This window comes from Fukomys damarensis, unplaced genomic scaffold, assembly GCF_012274545.1.
Source record: "Fukomys damarensis isolate Sample0158 unplaced genomic scaffold, DMR_v1.0_HiC HiC_scaffold_30, whole genome shotgun sequence".
NCBI lineage: Eukaryota > Metazoa > Chordata > Mammalia > Rodentia > Bathyergidae > Fukomys > Fukomys damarensis.
The window spans coordinates 33,684,194-33,702,969 of record NW_022900942.1 but is presented as its reverse complement, the minus strand read 5'-3'; the positions used below and the strand labels follow the sequence as shown (position 1 = coordinate 33,702,969).

General features: G+C 38.7%; 1 long non-coding RNA gene across 2 annotated transcripts in view; it reads left to right on the top strand.

Moving 5' to 3' along the window:
• LOC104860506 overlaps positions 1-18,776 on the top strand; it is a 63,918-nt gene that overhangs the window by 14,436 nt on the left and 30,706 nt on the right. Inside the window, exons 2-3 of one of the 2 annotated variants that reach the window (XR_779715.3) lie at positions 4,816-4,899; positions 6,077-6,164. This is a non-coding gene — a long non-coding RNA (uncharacterized LOC104860506). Of the gene's footprint in view, positions 1-4,815; positions 4,900-5,396; positions 5,475-6,076; positions 6,165-18,776 lie in introns of those variants that run through there. The other variant, XR_779716.1, reaches the window with a different exon arrangement.

Below are 18,776 nucleotides of genomic sequence, written 5' to 3'. Positions count from 1 at the left end.
TCTCATTGTGTTTATTGGTCCATTTTAGGAATACAGTACAGTTACATTCATCATTGGGATCTTGTACCTTTACATGACAGGTCTTGGTTCTCATTTCTTCCCCTTACCCCTGCCCTCCCTTCACCCCCCCTTCCCTATTTACAAATACTTTATTTGCATTTATTCATTTTCTCATATATTTTTTTCCCTTATTTCCTTTCCCCTACCCTTCCCACTTCCACTTTTTAAAACATCATAAACATGGTGAGGCCATGTTCTGCGCTGCTGCTTTCTGAAGTCAAAGTGGGTTTCAGAAGATTCTCGGTCTATATTTGAAAGTTGTGTTTCGGTAATTGAGACCAGAGCTTGACTCCTGTGTCCACAATGCTACTAAATTAAATTAGAAATTTCATGGAAAGGAACAATGGAATCCAAAATTTTGTTATTATGCTATTGACAATATACATGAGCATGCAGATCTTTCAAATGGTAATAAAAAACAGGAATTACATTCATAGGCCCCAGATGCTGGTTTTAGGAAAATATGTTGTATAACTCTGATTATTTAAGGAGGGGGTTTGAATTTGCCCATTTTTATAAATGAGGAAACTAAGGCACAGGAGAGTGAAGGTTCCTGCCTGAAATTTCTCTGTTAGAGCTGGGATTCGAAGTGTATCTTGTCTGATTTGAATGTGCGGGCCTCCTCCTTTTTAGGAGGGTGCTATAAGTGACTGATAAGATCCACAAAGTAAGTTAAATAAGGTGTAGGTAGGTACAGAAATGAAGTTCTGATTGGAAAGATCATTCTGTGGACTAGAGCTCACCATGGTTTAGTGTTGGTGCCCTATCCTTGTGACTCAGCCTGTGTGTGTCATGTAGTCATTTAGATGGGAATCCATGAAATCCATCTGGATGGCAGCTGAGGGTCTTCTTTGTGAGTCTGAGCACTGTCTGTCTATTACTGCTTCCCAGCTCAGAGGCTGACACTGGCTTCAGATATTTGTCCCACATCTCCACTAGTCCTTGGGTGGGTGCCCTTATGGACTTGCTGAGCCATATACTTCGGCCACCACTGCATTCCCAGCCGTCACTCATACATTGACCCCACAGAGTGGATACAGCCCCATTCCCCCCTTAGCTTCCCAACCCTTGACAGGAAACTGAACATGTTCACAAGGGCTCTGATTATGGAGGTTATTACAAAAGATGAAAAGTTATAAATGAGAGGTGCATTGAGCACAAGTATTTCTGGCCACAGATGAGTTTGGCTGTCACAACTCATTTTTCTTCATTCTCGTTCTGTCTAAGGGACACAGCTCCAATACCTATCCTTGGAAGTGTCCCCTTTCTCTTCCTTCTCTGGCACCTAACCCTCCAGGGCTCAGGGACAGCAGATGGGGTAGATGAACTAGTGCACATCACATGTGTGAGTACTCACTTTTCGTTCAAAGGCCGTTCTTTATGGATGACAAAGGATGGCTTTCACATTCTGTTTAAAGCTGTAAGTTTGGATGGACATACACAGTACTGGTAAAAACACAAAGTATGCAGAAAGGTTTTATTTACATTTTTGTGTTCATCTCCAACTCTGCAGTGTTGGGTTTGACACTCTTAAAAATAAACCCTTAGTGAACGTATGTGTTTGTAATGTGGTTTTGTGATTGTTGAGAGCACTGGAGAGTAATGGACTGAGCTTGCCTTTATCCATTTGTTTCCAAGCCTCCCTCCTCCTTTAAGCACTTTAGGTGTGTCTATCATGGCCCATATATATAGAAATACTCTTGGAAAAATAATTCCTCTTTAGGAATTTATACTAAAGGAATCTTTTAAAAGAAAGAAAAGTGATAAAATACATCGGTGTAATTTTACCATACAGGGGTGCAGTCATTTATGGTTTACAAGGCCTTTTCATACATATTATCTCAGTTCATCTTCATAACAATCCTCCAGAGTAGGTGGCTTTATTTTTCCTCCTCATTTTATAAATGAGGAAACAGCTTGTGAAAGGTGATATGCTTTCTTTAAGGCTGCATGGTTAAAGTGAGTGGCAGATTTTGGAAAGTTTAGTTTAGTTGTGAGAACAGGAAAACCCAAGCAAGAGTCAGAAAACACATTCAAAAGATCCACTACGAAGTACCTGAAAGCATATGTGTTTTGATAGAGGAAATGAAAAACCCAGGTCTTCAGGCTCCAAGTTCAGTGTGTTTTACTACTCAATCATCATTTCCCAGTGGAGGTACTTTTTATTCATCTGTGGTGTGCCAATGTGGGGAACATCACGGGCTCTTTGCAGATTATAATTGTAGAGATCAGAAAACAGGATGGAAAGGCATTCATGGCAGAAATTAAGTCACAATATAGAAGAAAAAAGCTTTATGTATAGTGTGTTAATAGATGTGTGTGTGTGTGTGTGTGTGTGTGTGTGTGTAAGGATAGAAATAAAAAAGGAACATGGAAAAATAAAAACTGTTGTGTTATGAAATTAGAACTACATTTTCACATATTTCCTCAATAGAAATTTTGTCTTACTGTTTTTTGTTGCTAATAACTGAATAGTACAAATTTGGTAAGTGATAAAAAAGATGGGCTTATTTGCCTCACTGTTCTCACACAAGGTCAAGGGGCCTCATCAGATGATGACCTTCTTGCTGGCAGAGTCCCAGGACAGTACAGAGCACCACATGGTGGGAGATGGAAAGCATGGGAGAGACCCAGCCAAACTGGATTTTATAGAAGATACATACTGGAGATAACCCATTAACGTAGCAATTCTTTAATTGCCTGAGTGGATTAATCCATTCACGAAGGCAGAGTCCTAATTACCTCTCAAAGGCCACACATTGTCTCAGTTCTCAGTATCTTGTGGAGGGATTAAATTCCAACACAAGTTTCAGAAGGGACAGGTCATATTCAAACCACAGCAGATAGAATTAACAATAAAATTTAAGACTCAAATGCACCACTGAACATTTACTGAGCACAGGTACTGTGTTCTTTTGATCACCGCCCTGAGTCAGATGTTATTATAATTGTCACTTTGCAGAGGAGAACCTCATGGCTTAGGATGGCTAAAAAAATTTTTCCTCTAGCTAGAAGTCCAGTCAGGGAGGTCTTGGGCTTAAGCTCTGTTTTTTCTAGCCTAGAAGTCAACACTTCTTTAATGTGTATCCTTAAAAGGGATCATAAATTATGAAATAGTCCAATCCATTTTACTTGCTGCTGTGCTTGCAGACTTTTTTTTCTAACCATGAAAGAATTTTAGTGTATTGACATACATTAGCCATTCTCAGGGTGTTAAATACTTAGGAATCTGTGTAATGTCCACCAATAGTCAATGAAATGCACTGAAGAAGCAGAGATCTACAACAAAAAGTCTGGACTAGAAGAGACTGCTCTGAAGGTGACCCGAGTGTGCTACCAATACCTGCTCAGGTTTAAGGAGAGCATTGGCTAGAATTTTAGCTCAGGTGGCAGAGGTATTTGACAACTTCTGAGATTCAAAAACAATACATATCAAGGAACAGTGCTAGCCTCGGGTTTTTCCCCAAATGCTCTGGAACAAAGCAGCATTTTACCACTCTTGGTCTGGATTGGCAGGATAAATGCTTCAGTTCTCTAGATTGCTTAGTCTGAGCTTCAAGTCTTTTTATGGAGAAGAATTTTCCTTTAAGGAGAGATGGGAACAGCCTAGGACTCTTGGTTCTAATAGTTCTTGGATTTTTCCAGTGGTGTGGGGGTCCTCCAGAGATCTGAGTGATGACCCTTTGTGGACAGCTCCTTTCTTGCAGTAGGTTTACAGGGCAGCTGGGGGCAGATTGCTCTCTAAAGGAGATATATGAAGAAGGCTTGAAAGGATGAGACCCAGAGCTGTTCTTTTATAAGGCCGCCATGAAAGAGCTACCTCTCCTTCACAGGATGGGGGTTTTCATCTGTAGACTTTGGCTGTATTATTCTTTACCTTTCTCATGTCCTCTTTCAAAGTATGTGCACATACCGAGTATGGTGGAGCACATCTGTAATCCCAACACTCAGGAGGCTGAGGCAGGAAGATTTCTGCAAGTTAGAGGCCATTTTGGGTTCCATAGTGATTTCAGAACCAGCCTGAACTACAAAGCGAGACTCTGTATCAAAACAACGAACAAACAATAAAACAAAGCATGTACGCTTTCTAGTGCTTGGTTGTGGATCTTTTGATTAATGTCCCATCTTTTTTGGTTGGGTTTCCCTGTGTCCCCAGTGAAGCAAAACAGAATCACTTCGCTCTACCCTTCCCTTCTGCACTTTTGTTTACTGCTCGCAGTTTAAATCTTGAAATGTGTTCTTCTAAGGTTTTATTATTTGATGTGAAAATTGGTCCAGCCTTAATTCTCCTGAGCTCTATGGAGAGCATTCCTCCTCTTCAAGCCCTCCGTGAAGATTAACTAATTAATCCTCTCAACATTTCTTGTCCTGTGTTGACAATTGCTAGTTGGCTGACAATAGGATGGAGAATGAACATGATTCTTACTCTTTTCATAAGTGTCTTCAGGCTTCAAAGAACGTTTCCTGCTACCAGATAAAATGCCGAACAAGGGAAAGAGATTAGAGTGGAGGGTTGGGGGATTTAGCTCTGTGGTTCTGCCACCTGCCTCACAGGCAGAAGGTCCTGAGTTTGAAAAAAAAAATAGAAGAGGTGAGAGTGGAGAGATTTTGAGAGAAAAATCCACCTGTCTTCTAATGAAGGCCTCCATCAAAGGCTTTGTTGCAGGGTCTTAGGGGATAAACTCTGTGGAGCCACCTCAGTCTGAGGACTTGAGCATGAGCTTAATTCTAACCCTAGTTTTCTTTCCAATTTAGAATCACAGAATGTTCAAGGACTCAGATTTTACAGATAAAGTCAACCCCTTGACTTCAAAGATGTGAAAATGAAGGCAGAGAAAGGTAGGCATGTCTCAAGTTCATACAGAGCTACATTGGTGTTTGTTTGTTGGCCCACCCTTGGTATTACTCCTGTTAAAAAGAATGTCTGCTTTCCCTGAAGGCCTTATGAGAATGGATTAGGTTCTGTTACTGGCTGGTGCTGGGTTCACGTACTGGGTGATGGGTACTCAGGGTCTGCATGTGGGTTCCTGAGTGAGGTGAAGGTACTTGCTCCTGTCAGGCAAGCTGGTGAACCAAAGAAAGATGGATGAACCACTGTTGTGCAAAAAAGCTCACTTAGTATATTCAGGGAAGATGGGGCATAGAGTACATCATTTATCTTCAGAGTCAACAGATATTTGATTTAAACAAACACTTCATTATAATGGTCACTGTAGTGAATTCAGTAATTATAAGCTTTACGGCAACTCCCATTACTAAACCATTTTCATCCCTCTCCTAGTTGCCTGAAGAACTATGGTGAAAATTTTCATGGCTAGACCCTGCCAGGTGGAGAATGAATGGCTTCTGGGAGTACAGGGAAGGAAAGCAAATCTCATTAGCTGCCTCTGAGTTATTGTTGAATGGGAAGAAATGTAAGCATTTTTTTTTTCAGTTTGCAAGAGAGTTGAAAGTTTTTTTATTCTGTATTATGAAATTGTGAAAAAGAAGGCAGAAAGACCTCATTTTCAAAGCTGTATAGAATCACTAAGAATAGCTGAGGGGAAAATATTCTTTACTGAGCCACTTCTAAGCATGCTGTGGGTGAGGCTGCTCATGATTTGAGCATCTAACTTTCTCATGCTTATGTTTTGCATTTTTCTCTGTTCTTGATTATTGTGTCCTAGGAATCCAGGATTTCTGGAGTTAGATAAGGGATTTTGAAATTCTTAACAGAGGGGAGAAAGGGCTGGCATGCGTGCTAGTGTGTATCATTTCTGACACGTCAGGACCTAGCTTCAGGGTCCAAGGGCATCAAGTCGGTTTTGTATGCATTGCTATAAAGTCACATGCAAATAGGTGCCTGACAAATTTGAGAACACGCAGCTCTGGAGTATGATTCAATATACTTAAAAAGCTTTCCTCACCCCTGTTTTGAACTACTCAATCATGAGAAGATTGTACACTTTCAAGTCAATCACTTCTCTTCTTTGCATGTTTTCGTTTTGTCATTGAACTAATCCGTATTTTCCCCTAGATCCTGATCCTACTCATCTTTCAAGAATTGTCTCCATTTCTTAGCTTTCTCTACTCCTCCCCCTTTTCCAGTTATTTTAGGCTAGAAGGTAAGTAATTCAGAGGGCATTTATTTGCTGCTCTACTGGACTAAGATGCTTGCTCCTATTTTATATAGCTTACAATTTGTTTCATACTTATTGTGTGCCTCCTTACCTACCTAGAGTGTAAGTGTCCTGGGGACAGATAGTATCTTTTTTATGTATTATCTAACTTGAGTACCTAGGAGATTTCAAGAAATAGTGTGTGCTTAATTAATAGCTGGCTTGTTATATATATAGTGTGTGTGGGAATGTATTTATTTTCCTTCTTCATTATAAGCTCTTTCAGAACAAATTTAAAACTTCACTTTCTCGTGCTTTACATTCATTTGATGCTAAATAAATAACTGTTAAATAAATGACTTGTGATCACCTGAGCTTCTCAGAGAGGCTATTTGACTTTATTTTCTCCCAGCACCTCTAGGTGTTCATCATCTTTATGGACGTGGATAACTACTCCTCTGATGGAACTTGTTTGAAGCTACTGCTCATTATTCACTGTTATTGCAGGTGTATGAGATTATCTGTGGATGCCCATGTCTTTGTAAAAGTGGTTTCTGTACAAAGTCCCCGTTTTCTATATCTTTCACACACGTAGGAATTGAAAAATATGATTATTGCCCCATTGTATACCCTATTTCCTTTTGATATCACTTCCAACATCCCTGAAACTTGTTTGGAAATAAATAGGGATAAAAATATTGAATTAAAGTATTTCCAAGGGCAGTTCACCCTGATCTTCTACCTGTCTCCATTCTTTCTTTGCAAATGCTATGGCTCCATAGCTGTGCCCATTTCCAGCGCTGTCAAGGTGGTTTTTTTGTACACTTCTTCTCCTTCCCCATGTGGCATCATGGATAATCTGTTTAAGAACCTCAAGTGTTAATTACTTTCTCGTTTTAGTTAAGCTTTCTAAACAACATTTTTCCACTTCATAAAAAGTTCACATGTATTATTTCCTAAAGTAATAATATACTTATTTTTTGAGTTGAATTCCACCGTTACTGTATAACTTCTTTTATGAGCAAAATTTTAATATATTGCAATTTATATACTTCTTTAGCTAGTAAATATTTGCAAATACACAACCGTGAAAGGATATTTTGTTTATCTCTTCATTTGATAAGCATTTACTCAATACCTATTCTGAGATGTTTAGTGAAAAAAAAATCTTATCCCTGCTTTTTGGAGGTTTTCAATCTGGAAGGGGACCAGAATAGCACCTGAGTTAAACGGATCGGAAAGCGGAAGTGGAGGCAAAGGCTGCACATGTGGAGTTTATAGTCTCACATAAAAGAACAATTTGTTATGATTGGGGGCAATCTGAAAAGCCTGTCATAAGAAGAAGCTTTAAAGTGAACATAAGTGGTAGAGCAGATGAAGAAGGAGTTAAAGTGGGGTTAGGGAGGACTCTGTAGGCCAAGGAAAGAGCTGGAACAAAGACTACTGGTTGACAGTGCCTGAGTAGTTTGGGGAGGGGCAGGCTGGGGCAGAATGTCAAGGGACTGCTTTGTGTGTATATGAAAAATAAAAACCCATATATTCAGACTTTTGTTCCTAAGCAATACTCATTCCTCTGTTTTATTTCTGAAGTTATTAACTTGGCAGTATAGTTACCATAGTCCCTCTCAATGGACTGAAGGTTCAGATGCCAATGTTAAAGGGGGAAGTTAGAGAAAGGTGTTTTGAAAAGATAGCAGTGGATGTGGAGTTATCAAATCACCAGCAGTGGCTCCTTGATCAAATGGAGGAGCCTGGGTTGCAGGTACACAATTAATTGCTGGAGTTTTCCTGAACAAACAGAAGAGCAAAAACTCCAAGTCAGGGGTCCTTAGGTCTAAATTTGCTGTGCAACCTTGGGGAAATCATTTCATCTTTCTAGCTCTTCACATTCCTCTCTGAAAAATGAAGCAGTTGGATAGAAAGAAGCCTTTCAGGGTCATTTGGCTCTTCCTACAGTGCTAGGATGGTGTTTCCCAAGGTTCCTTGCACCTCTGCTCCACTGGGAGCCCCTGTCTCTCAGAGTCAGTATTGGTAGGAACTGCACATTTCATAAGGCTCTCACGGATCCCTGCCCCCAAGGATCCTCCTGCAGTTTGTCCATGCTGAGCAGAACTGCAGTCTTTCCAGACTGGTGTATTCTGCACTTGTTTTTCCAACTCTGGAGTATTGATTCCTAGAAGATGGAAAGCTATTTTTAACTTTTATTTGGTTGTTTTTCTGCACTGAGCTTCATACTATTGTAGATTTATTTATTTCAAGACATCTCAGAGACTTCCTTGGTGCCAGGTATTGGGGACACAAAAAGAAAAATTTCCCTTAAGGAACCTTGTCTAATTTGAAGGATATACATGCAAATGAATAATGCCTGACAGTATGTTAACGGATTAAACCTTTAGGATGGGGAAAGCTACGTTGGAAAAATGTCTCCATTACTTTCCTGCTCCTTAGCCTCTCCTGGCTTTTTTTTTAAACCCACCTTTCCCCCTATTTCCCCCTTTCCACCTATTTCCTAGTCTTTAATCAAAGTATTTCCCTCATCATCTCATAGATAGCTTTACTAAGTCTGATCTGCACAAATGAAGCCTATCCATCTTTCTGAAGCACTTGAAAGAAATAAATTATGTGCTCCCGAAACTCATTAGATAACTTCCAGAAAGTTAAGATGCTGATGTTTTCTTTTATAACAAATACAATTATATGAAAAGGAAAGGGCTAAAACTTGCAAAATTTGCAGGAAAGAACTTCTATGCCCTTTGGAGTTTTAAAAAATTTTATTTATTTACATATTTAATCAAGGACCAATACCTTCTCAAAGGCCAGAAGCAGCAATTAGGATAAAAAGAGAACAGGAAATAAAAGAAGTAAACAGTGCAGTGATTGCTCTGAAAAAATCCTAGTCTATTGTATATTTCATTTTGATAATGACTTTTAGTCTTCTCAAGGAAATTTGGAGCACAAATGTAATCTTAAGACATTTTTTGAACTTTGACATTTTCATTGCCTTTACAAGGACAGCTCTAATAAGGGTAGTTGCAATGAATAGAACAATTAAATGGGTTTACCTGCTGACATTCCAAACCGCTTCTTGATTGGAAACAAAGTGTGAACAGCTTTGGTGTTTACATGTTTAAGGAGTGTTTTTAAAAATTATTGTTTGCATGCTGCTTGGAATATTATACTTTTGATTTTCTGTAGTTTAACTGGAGTTCAGTTGAAAATAATAATGCAAATACAAAATGAAAAGCAATTCATATTGCCACTTTAAGTGTATAATGTTTACTCACCCAATAATGCTTAGAACTTAATTCTGGGATCATAAAATTAAGCTAGTTACTGAATTAGGCTGGATTTGACATTAATGATACACCTGGGAAAATCTAGGTATCTAATTTTTTGTCTTTTTCCTCATTACATGAGGCTCCCTATTCCTGCAACCAAATTTCCTTTAAGTCAGAGGAAATAATGGACTTGTCAATTCACACTGGAGCTTGATCTAGAACTCTCTCGATTGAAGAATTGTAGTGCTTCATGTTTTTCTCATCTATGATTGCACAATCTTAGTCTACTAGGGCAAAAAGAAGAAGACAGGCTAACTTCTCATCCTGAAGCCTCAGGCTTCTTACTGGAGCTACTATTTGATAGCCAACTTCAGTCCTTGTGAGACCTGTGATTGCCGAGAACTTTCTATAGGGCCCTTAACTGAGGATGAAGAGAAAATATGTTTGTCATGAATCTGAGACTTAAAGTAATATTACGGTCTTTGGAGGACCTAAAATTATACTGAATTATATTATGACCAACAAATGTTTATTCAGCATTCACTATGTGCTAAGTGATAAACTAGATACTACAAACACAAAACTAAGTGTGGCTCTTCAAAGTTTTTTTTTAATCCAACAAGAAATGACCTCTCTAATAAAGTAAGGAAAACCATATTGAGTGCATCCCTATGTTCATGGAAATAATAAATCCAGATTTGAAATAGTTAGCTGTCTGCTATTAATTTTTGGCTGTTATGAATAAAGCTGTTATGAACATGTATGTAAAAGTCTTTGAATGAACATATATTATCATGTCTCTTGGGTAAATACCTTAGTATAGGATTGTTAAATCACATGATTTGCATGTGTTTAAATTTATAAGAATATGATAAACTTTTTCAAAGTGGTTAACTCATCCCACACTTCCATCTGTTAGTATATATATATATTTTTTTTTTCAGTATTGTTTCTTTATTTAGAAATTATATTGGTTTGTAGTTTCCTTTTTCTTGTAATTTTTTGGTCTGGTTTTAATATCAAGTCAATTTGACTTACTTTTTTTTTTTGCTGTCTCCTTAATAGTCTTATCTGCTTGGATACCTGTACTAAGCTTTCTCTTCTTTACCTATGTTCATTTTGCCCCTAAATTTTATCTTCCCATTTTTTTTTTTGGTACCAGGGATTGAACTTGTGTCCCTGTGCTTGTGAGGGAGGCAGCAGCACCACTGAGCTAAATCCCCGGCCCTACCTTACCATTTTTCTTATTCGCTAGTACTGGACTTCTGTCTGAACTTTTCAAGACCTTTGGACCTTAAACTTTTATTAAGAGAGTCCAAGACATGGTTTCTTATGATTTTCTTCATGCAGTCAGTCATAGCCTCCCAAGACCAAGAAGAACAAATACATTGGAAGACAGTCTGATAAAAAAAAAAAAAAATCAGATGCAATCTAATGTCCTTAGAAGGGCAGATCAATTAGTAAATTGTTAACTTCCATTTTCACTCTAAGGGCTTTGAATCAAAGTCTTTCTCTAATTAGCTCTTAAATATCGATGTTCCCTTGAGTTTCTCTCTCCTCATTTGACGTGCTTCTTAAGCAATCTCATCTAGTGTCACAGCTTTAACTGCTAACTATATCCTCACAATACTTGGTCTACTTTTTTTGGCCCAGGCTCTTCTGAGTTCCAAATCCTTATATTTCTGTTGCCTACTGTACATTTTTTCACATCTGTGCTTACAGCTGTGTACCATTTCATTGAGTAGAGCCATTATTCATTTCATTAATCAAGCTTTATCCTTAAATTCTCTCTGCCTTCATCTTCCTCATACTCCATTTACTATTTTCATTTATTAGAAAATTCTTAAATCCATTTCTGCTACTTTAAATTTTTTGTTGTGACACAATATTCCAACCTTACAAGATATAGCATAAAGTACATAATGAATAGGTACAGTTTAAAGAACAATCCAACATTCAGGTTAAGAAATATATTACACTCTTTCAGAAAAACAAATTATTGTGTGTATCTGTTATTGTATCTTTCATCACCAGAGGTGACTCCTTCCCTCATTTGAGGTACCTGCTGCCTAGATTTTTGTTTTTTTTATTTTATTTTTAAAAATTTTTTTGGTATCAGGGATTGAACTTGGGTCCTTGTGCTTGCAAGGCAGGCCACCGAACCGCTGAGCTAAATCCCTGGCCTGTTTTTTGTTTTAAATATTCCTTGGCTTTTATTTATAATTTTATTACCATAGTAAGTGTTGTTTAGAGATACACTCTTCAGTTTTGATATACATAGTAGCAGGAAAAAACATCTGTGCAAGGAAAAAGGCAGTAGATGAAGGATATCAGTAGAAAATAGAGAAAGGAACCCATACACCCTGTTGGTGGTAAAGAAAATTAGTGCAGCCAACATAGAGGTTCCTCAGCTAAAAATATAGCTACTATTTGATTCAGCTATCCCAGTCCTAGGTATGCATGCAAAGGAAATGAAGTCAGCATACAAAAGATACCCTTGCACCCATGTTTATTGCAGCACTATTCACAACAAACAAAATACAGAGTCAGTACAGGTGTCTGTCAACAGGAAAATATGGTATATATTCACACAATGCACTATTGTTCAACCATAAGAATGAAATTACATCATTTGCAAGAAAATAGATGGAACCGAAGGACATCATGTTAAGTGAAATATGTGAGCCAGACAGAAAGACAACTGTCCCATACTTCCTTTTATATATTAAAACAGAAAAACAAAAACCATGACTTGTAAGTTAAAGAGGGACTATTAAGAGAATGGGAAGGAAAGCAAGGAGGAGAGGGGAGGAGAGAATGTAGAAGGGAGGGTGGACATAATCAAGGCACAATATACACATGTGTGAGAATGTCACAGTGAAACCTATCAGTTTGTACAATTAATATATGTTAATGATAATGAAGACAGTGTACAGTGTCTCAGATTCCCTGAGAAACCCATGGGGTGACAGGTTCTCTTTCAGGGAGATTCAAAGGACATAATCATGAGAAATTCCGGAAACAGAGGAGTCACACTAGTTGGGAACTCGGCAGGGCTCTAATGTGAGTCTAGTGCTGTATGCCCAGAAGGATTATAGGCAGGGAAAGTGGGATCCTGTGGTTATTATTCTTCAAAGTTCCTCATGACCTATCTTAAGCTCTCCCGGCTAGGCCAAAGCAGAACATTTATATGGAATATGAGCCCTCTGAGTTGGTTCAGGCAGTGGCTGTGGTGTGGTGAGCAAGGACTTCATTAGTACATTGTCAAGACAAGCACAGATTAGAGTGTGGATTGACCTCTCCCAGGCAATCTGTCTGTGGTTTTTAGGAGACACAATGGCAGTGAGCATTCTTGTGTTGTCAATCTCTCAAGTCCTCACACTGTAATTTGCCCTCATTGCCCTCTCTGGGCACAGAAGTCATCCTAGAATGTCTCTTCACTGATTTCCTGGTAATTCTTCTCTTTGCTTCATTTACTGCTCTCGTGAGGTACTCCACAGTATTCTCTTGCGGCTGTGTACTAGCATCAGGAGAAGAGTGTAAAGGAGGTTAAGTTTTTGAGACATTTCGTGTCTTTAAGCACCTTCATTTTCCTTTGTATTTAATTGAAAAATTAGGTAGGAAATTCTAAGTTGGAAATATTTTTTTTTCTAATGCTGCTTTTGAAAAGTCTAGACCCATGTTCATCTTTTAGACTTTTTGTATGTAACTTGCTGTTTTCACCTAGAAACTTGTAGTCTTTTTCTTCCTTTCTAATGCTGTCAATTCTAGTGATGTCAATAAGGCTTTGTCCACCACTGGAAATACAGTGGGTCTTTTTGAACGGGTAACTTATCTCATGCCTTGCATTTCAGGGAAAAATTTCTTAAATTATTTTCTTGATGATTTCTTTCTCTCTATTTTCTCTGTTAATCCAGCTTCTACTCTTCAAATGTTATATTTCCTGGAATGATTCTTAATTTTATCTTTTCTATACTCTGTTACTTTATCTTTTCACTCTAATTTTTGTGTGATTGTGGCAATTTTGCCCTTTAAACTTTCTACAATTTCTTTTTCTTTTTGCCATTGGAACTTAAACTTCTAAGAGCTCTTTGTTTCTGAATATTTTTTGATAGCACCTTTTTCCTATTTAATGATTACAATATCTTCTCATCTCAGTGAAGCTGATAATGATTGTTTCTTTCTGGGTCTTCATTGTCTGTATTTCCTCTGAATTCCTCTCTTTTGTGTGTTATGGCCTAACTTCCATATAGCCCTGCCAAGTGTTGTCCATTTGCCTCTGGAGTCCCTCCTCACCTTTGTTTTCCCTGCTTTGGTGTTGGATGGCTGGCCTCTGGGAGCGCGACCTTTAGCCTTCAGCCTTCTGCCTTTTGTGTGGACTTGGCCAGTGGCAGGTGAGTGGTAGCAGAAACAGTCTAAACTGGGCATAGTATCCCTATGCAGAAATGGGTAGTGGGAGGAGATAAATTGCAGTACAATTGCAGCAGCAGCCTCAGATAATCCCTCAAGGAACTGGTGGCCTAGATTGCGTCTTCAAGGTCATCTGGAATAAAGGCAAAGGAGAAGTACCTCTGTAGGCATCCCTAGTCTTTGGATATGGGATGTCCCCAACCAGGGACCTTCACCTTGGATGAGGCCCCCTTGGGTTGAATCCGTTGATGCCCACAGAGGGATTTAGCTTTATCATAGACTCCAGGCAGCTGGTAGACTGAATACCTAGGTCCCGAATGGAGGGATTCTGATTGGTCACCATGCCTCCCATTTCAACACACCAGTCCTCGTGTGTGTGACTCCTGCCTCTTACTGGCTCATCCCTCACTGCTCCCTCTCAAGCATCCAGGGCCTACCTATTCTGAAGAACTTCTTGTTATTTATATGAGCCAGAGCTTTCTGCTTTTATAACTTCTCCTGTGCTGTTCCTTCGGCCTATAGCACTTTCTCCAATTGCTTTTTGTGATTCCTATTGTCCCTTAATCCTTCATGTCTGAGAGCAGGGTTACTTTTTTGGTCTCCACTTCCTCCACAGTCTGAATTTGGAATCCCATACAGTTGGCTTTGCAACTCCATTTACACATTACTCAGCTTAGCATACTACAGAGACTCCAGAGACTGCCTACAAACTTACCTATGAACTCACCAGCCTTTCTTTCCGTGCACAGGCCAAGTGACATCTTATTTATCTTGAACATAGCACCCGGCACTTGGAACATTATAGATATCTCCATTATTTGTCCAAGAAACTAACCATTAATGTCATTGCTAAAATATATGTGGTTTAATTTTTTGGCATATTCATTTTTACTATAAGACTGCCTACAAACTTACCTATGAACTCACCAGCCTTTCTTTCCGTGCACAGGCCAAGTGACATCTTATTTATCTTGAACATAGCACCCGGCACTTGGAACATTATAGATATCTCCATTATTTGTCCAAGAAACTAACCATTAATGTCATTGCTAAAATATATGTGGTTTAATTTTTTGGCATATTCATTTTTACTATATAAACTTGTTTTATATTCTTACCAAGCAGTGAGGTTAAAGTAAAAATATTTACAGAATCCAAAATATATACTTAGCTGTATGTTTGGAGATGTTATGTAAATATATCACATCTCATAGTCTCTGGTCTCACAGAATTTATTGTTTGCTACAAGCAAATTTTAACAGATACTTATTACTCACAGGAGAAGTTAAAACAAAACTTGGATATAGAATTGGTGAATGGCTCTTTCTGGTAGCAGACGTCAGTATTTCTTGTTCCTTTCACACGGACTCTAGCTGTATTTAGCTTTCTATGAGGCAATGCTTCTCAAAATTTAATATGGATTCTAACTGGCTGCAGATCTGTTCAAAATTCAGATTCTGATTTACTAGGTTTAGAGTGGAGCCTGACATTCTGCATTTCTAACAGTCTTGAAGGTGTTGCCAAAGTTGTTGACTGAGAGCCACACTTAGAGTAGCAAGCTCTAAACACATTTAAAAAAACCACCTAAATTTTAAGTTATCTGTATTTACTACATAAATGTTCCATTCTATTTCCTTCTTCATTTTTTCTAATACTACTTTCTTAATAAATCTATATCTTGGGGTCAGCTTCAAGGCACTGCATCTAAAACATCATCTTTTGATCTCTCTTGCCATCCAAAAACTAATTAACTAGTGGTATTAGCCTTTGCCAACTTATACTAAAATCAGCTCTAATTTCCAAGTTCTTCAAGTAAAAGTCAGTGAATTCAAATCCTTAACCAAAGGAAGACACATTCATCATTCAGTGTTCAGCATTTTATTAGTGAATTTATTAATAAATAAATGTTTGTAATTTCTTCTTTCTCCTTTCTAAACTTAGCATCAACTTATTTTAACTTTTTTTGGCGGGGGGGTACCCAGGAGTGAACTTGGGCCCTTGTGTTTGCAAGGCAGCTGGCAAAACCACTGAGCTAAATCCCCAGCCCCAGCTTATTTTAACTTTCTAAAATAGTTTTTCAGTTATATATTATTGAATCTCTTCTGTTGGGATTTTGACTCTCATTCTTAATCCTCAGTGACCCTTGATGAAAGACTGGTGATTCTGAGATAAAGCTCTTAGGGAAGGAAACAATGCTTATTGCTTGTAGGAGCAGATATATTCCCAGATGGAGTCAGTATTAATAATGCACATCTGGCCTGGAGAAGTTCACTCATTCCTCCTGAGCACCTTGGAGGAGGATGATGCAAAGCTGTTGAGTTAAGCCTTTCCTGAGATTGCTTTCTCTCCTTGGGATGAAAAATGATCACACGTGAGACTCTCTAGCTCAAAATTGGGCAAAGCTACCAATGAATTTATCTCCAGAAAATTCTTTTCCTAGACCTCAAAAAATACTACTTAGTCTAGGGTCAGTTGAAAGTTAGATGATGATTAAACTTATTATTTTCTGAATTTGATTTCAATTCACACTGTAGAAGAAAACCGATTTTCATGACTTTAGATTTGGGTGACAGTTGTGTTTCAGCTGGAGTCCTGGGAACTGAGAGAGAATTAAAAGGTGTTTCCAGTTGCTGAGAGCCTCCTGGATAGACAATGACACTAATAATACTGACCACAACACGATAAACTGTCCAAAACTGGACTGAAGATCCACACAGACTGTTTGAGGGAGAAGAAAGGGTGTAGAGGGTACTGGCATCAGGCAAGCAATAGGGCAAGAAGGTAAAAAGTATCACCTGGAGAAATTTGACTGTAAAGGAAGAAGTTGTTCTAGAGGGTGAGCCAGACCTGCAACAAGGTATGTGGATCAGAGAGGAACAGTGGCTGTTCCTGGTGGGCTGTTAATTTAGCTATCTTGAGCCAGCTAGCCTTGTAGAGCCCAGGGACCTTTGTGTGTAAAACCTGAGCATTGAGAGGTTGAGAATGTTGTGGGGTTCTCAGCACAATTGCTGTAGCTCCCCCCACTCCACTATTTTAAGCACAGACTAAGTTGGAGGGAAGTAACATTTCTTTTATGAATTTTTTGTTGACTGCACTTGATTTTGAGGGGGCCAGTGAGAACACAATGGCCCATGTGTGGGGCTACCTCTGAACTTAGCTGGGTTGACTTCTTATGGGGCCCTAACAAGTGTTATGAAATCAGGGGATTTGATATTTAACTAGAGGAAACTCTCCTTTGTAGAGTGGAGTCTTGTTTTTATATCTCCGAACTTGGGAATCAGGAATCCTCTTGTCTAATGCCCAAGTGTGGGAGATGATTTCTCCAAGAGACTAAGGGTTTGGAATAATCCAGGGCAGATGTAAAAGTGTAAAGGAGCATCTAGTTACCCTACAAGCGGGTCTAAGTTGCTTATCTATGTTAGAAAATAGCAACTTTCAAGAGGAACAGTTGTCTCTCTTTGTGGAAACTGTCAGTGGAAAAGCTTTTAAAAATAATTTCCTTGCAAAATGCATAATGGTGTTATGCAGAACTCTCCGAGAGCCTCTTCCATTTGTATGAGCTGTGGAATATGAAACATTTTTTGGTGCAGACTCAGAAAATTGTTTGCTTATCACACTCTGCCTGTCAGCTGCATTGTGGATGCCAGGCTGGCACAGTGGGCCTATGGGTGAGGGGGGTTCGGTGTGATGTGTATGTGCTGCTGAAATCAGGGAGAGCCCTCATAAGTCACAGTGCTTTAGGATTTAAGAGCAGGTTAGTGAGATTCCCCCATCAGACTGCCTGCCTTTCATTCCCAGCTTTCTATGAGAAGGGATTATTGTTCTATTGGGTTCTCTGCACAGAAGATCATGCCTTAGGGCTTCCACTGGAGAGTAACACAGAGCTCCCATTTTGAGCCATTGTATCTATAGGAGTTTGAGCCATTGTATCTATGGTGGAGGTTTCCAGAAAGATTTAGTAAGTGCAAGGATCAGTAATAGGTTTGCCCGTTAGGCTAAATTCCATAAAACCACAGAATAATAGCAGTCAACTGTTACTGAGCACTTGTTATGTAAGGACACAGACTGTACTGAGACTAAAATATTTTAAAATATATTATTATGTTTAACCTTATCCCAAATCCTACTAGATATATTATTCCCCATTTTTCCTCATTAGAAATGAAGAGGTTAGATAACTTGCCTAAGGCCATAGTTCAGATGTTACTGGGCTGGGCTTGAAGCTGGGTTAATTTGGCTTCTAAATATGTATTCTTTTCTCCTTGACAATGATTATCTAATTAGCATGTACAAGAATCACCTGCAAGTGTGCTAAAAAACTTATATACCTTGTTACTAGTCCCTTGGGACTGTGATTTGTTAGGCCTGGAGCTGGGACATACATTTTAATGTACTTTTAAAATACATTGCACAGGTGACTGAATGCAGGTGGTTGACATGCTGTCTTAGTCTGTATTGCTTTTACAAAATACCACCAGCTAGGTAATTTATAACAATAGAAATATATTTTTCATGCTTTTGCAGACTAGAAGTCCCAATATTAAGGTACTGGCAGAAGGGGTATCTGGTGAGTGGTGAGGGCCACTCTTCTCCTCCCAGATGATGCTTTGTGGCTGAATCTTCCAGAAGGGAAGAACACTGTGTCCTTATTTTGTGAAAGGGAAGGAAAGGCTGAAAGAACTCTGTTCAACTTCAAGCCCTTTCACAAGAGTGCCAGTCAATTTATGATGTTTAAGCTCTCATGATTCAGTCACCTTCCAAAGACCATACCTCTTAATACTGTACTGTTGTATTAGGAATTAAGTTTCAACATGAATTTTGGAGGGAGCACCATTATTAAGGCCTAGCACATTCCATTGCTATAGATTGAAAGTTTGTGCTCTCCTAAATTCATATGTTAAAGTCAAATCTCCAGTGTGATGGTATTAGA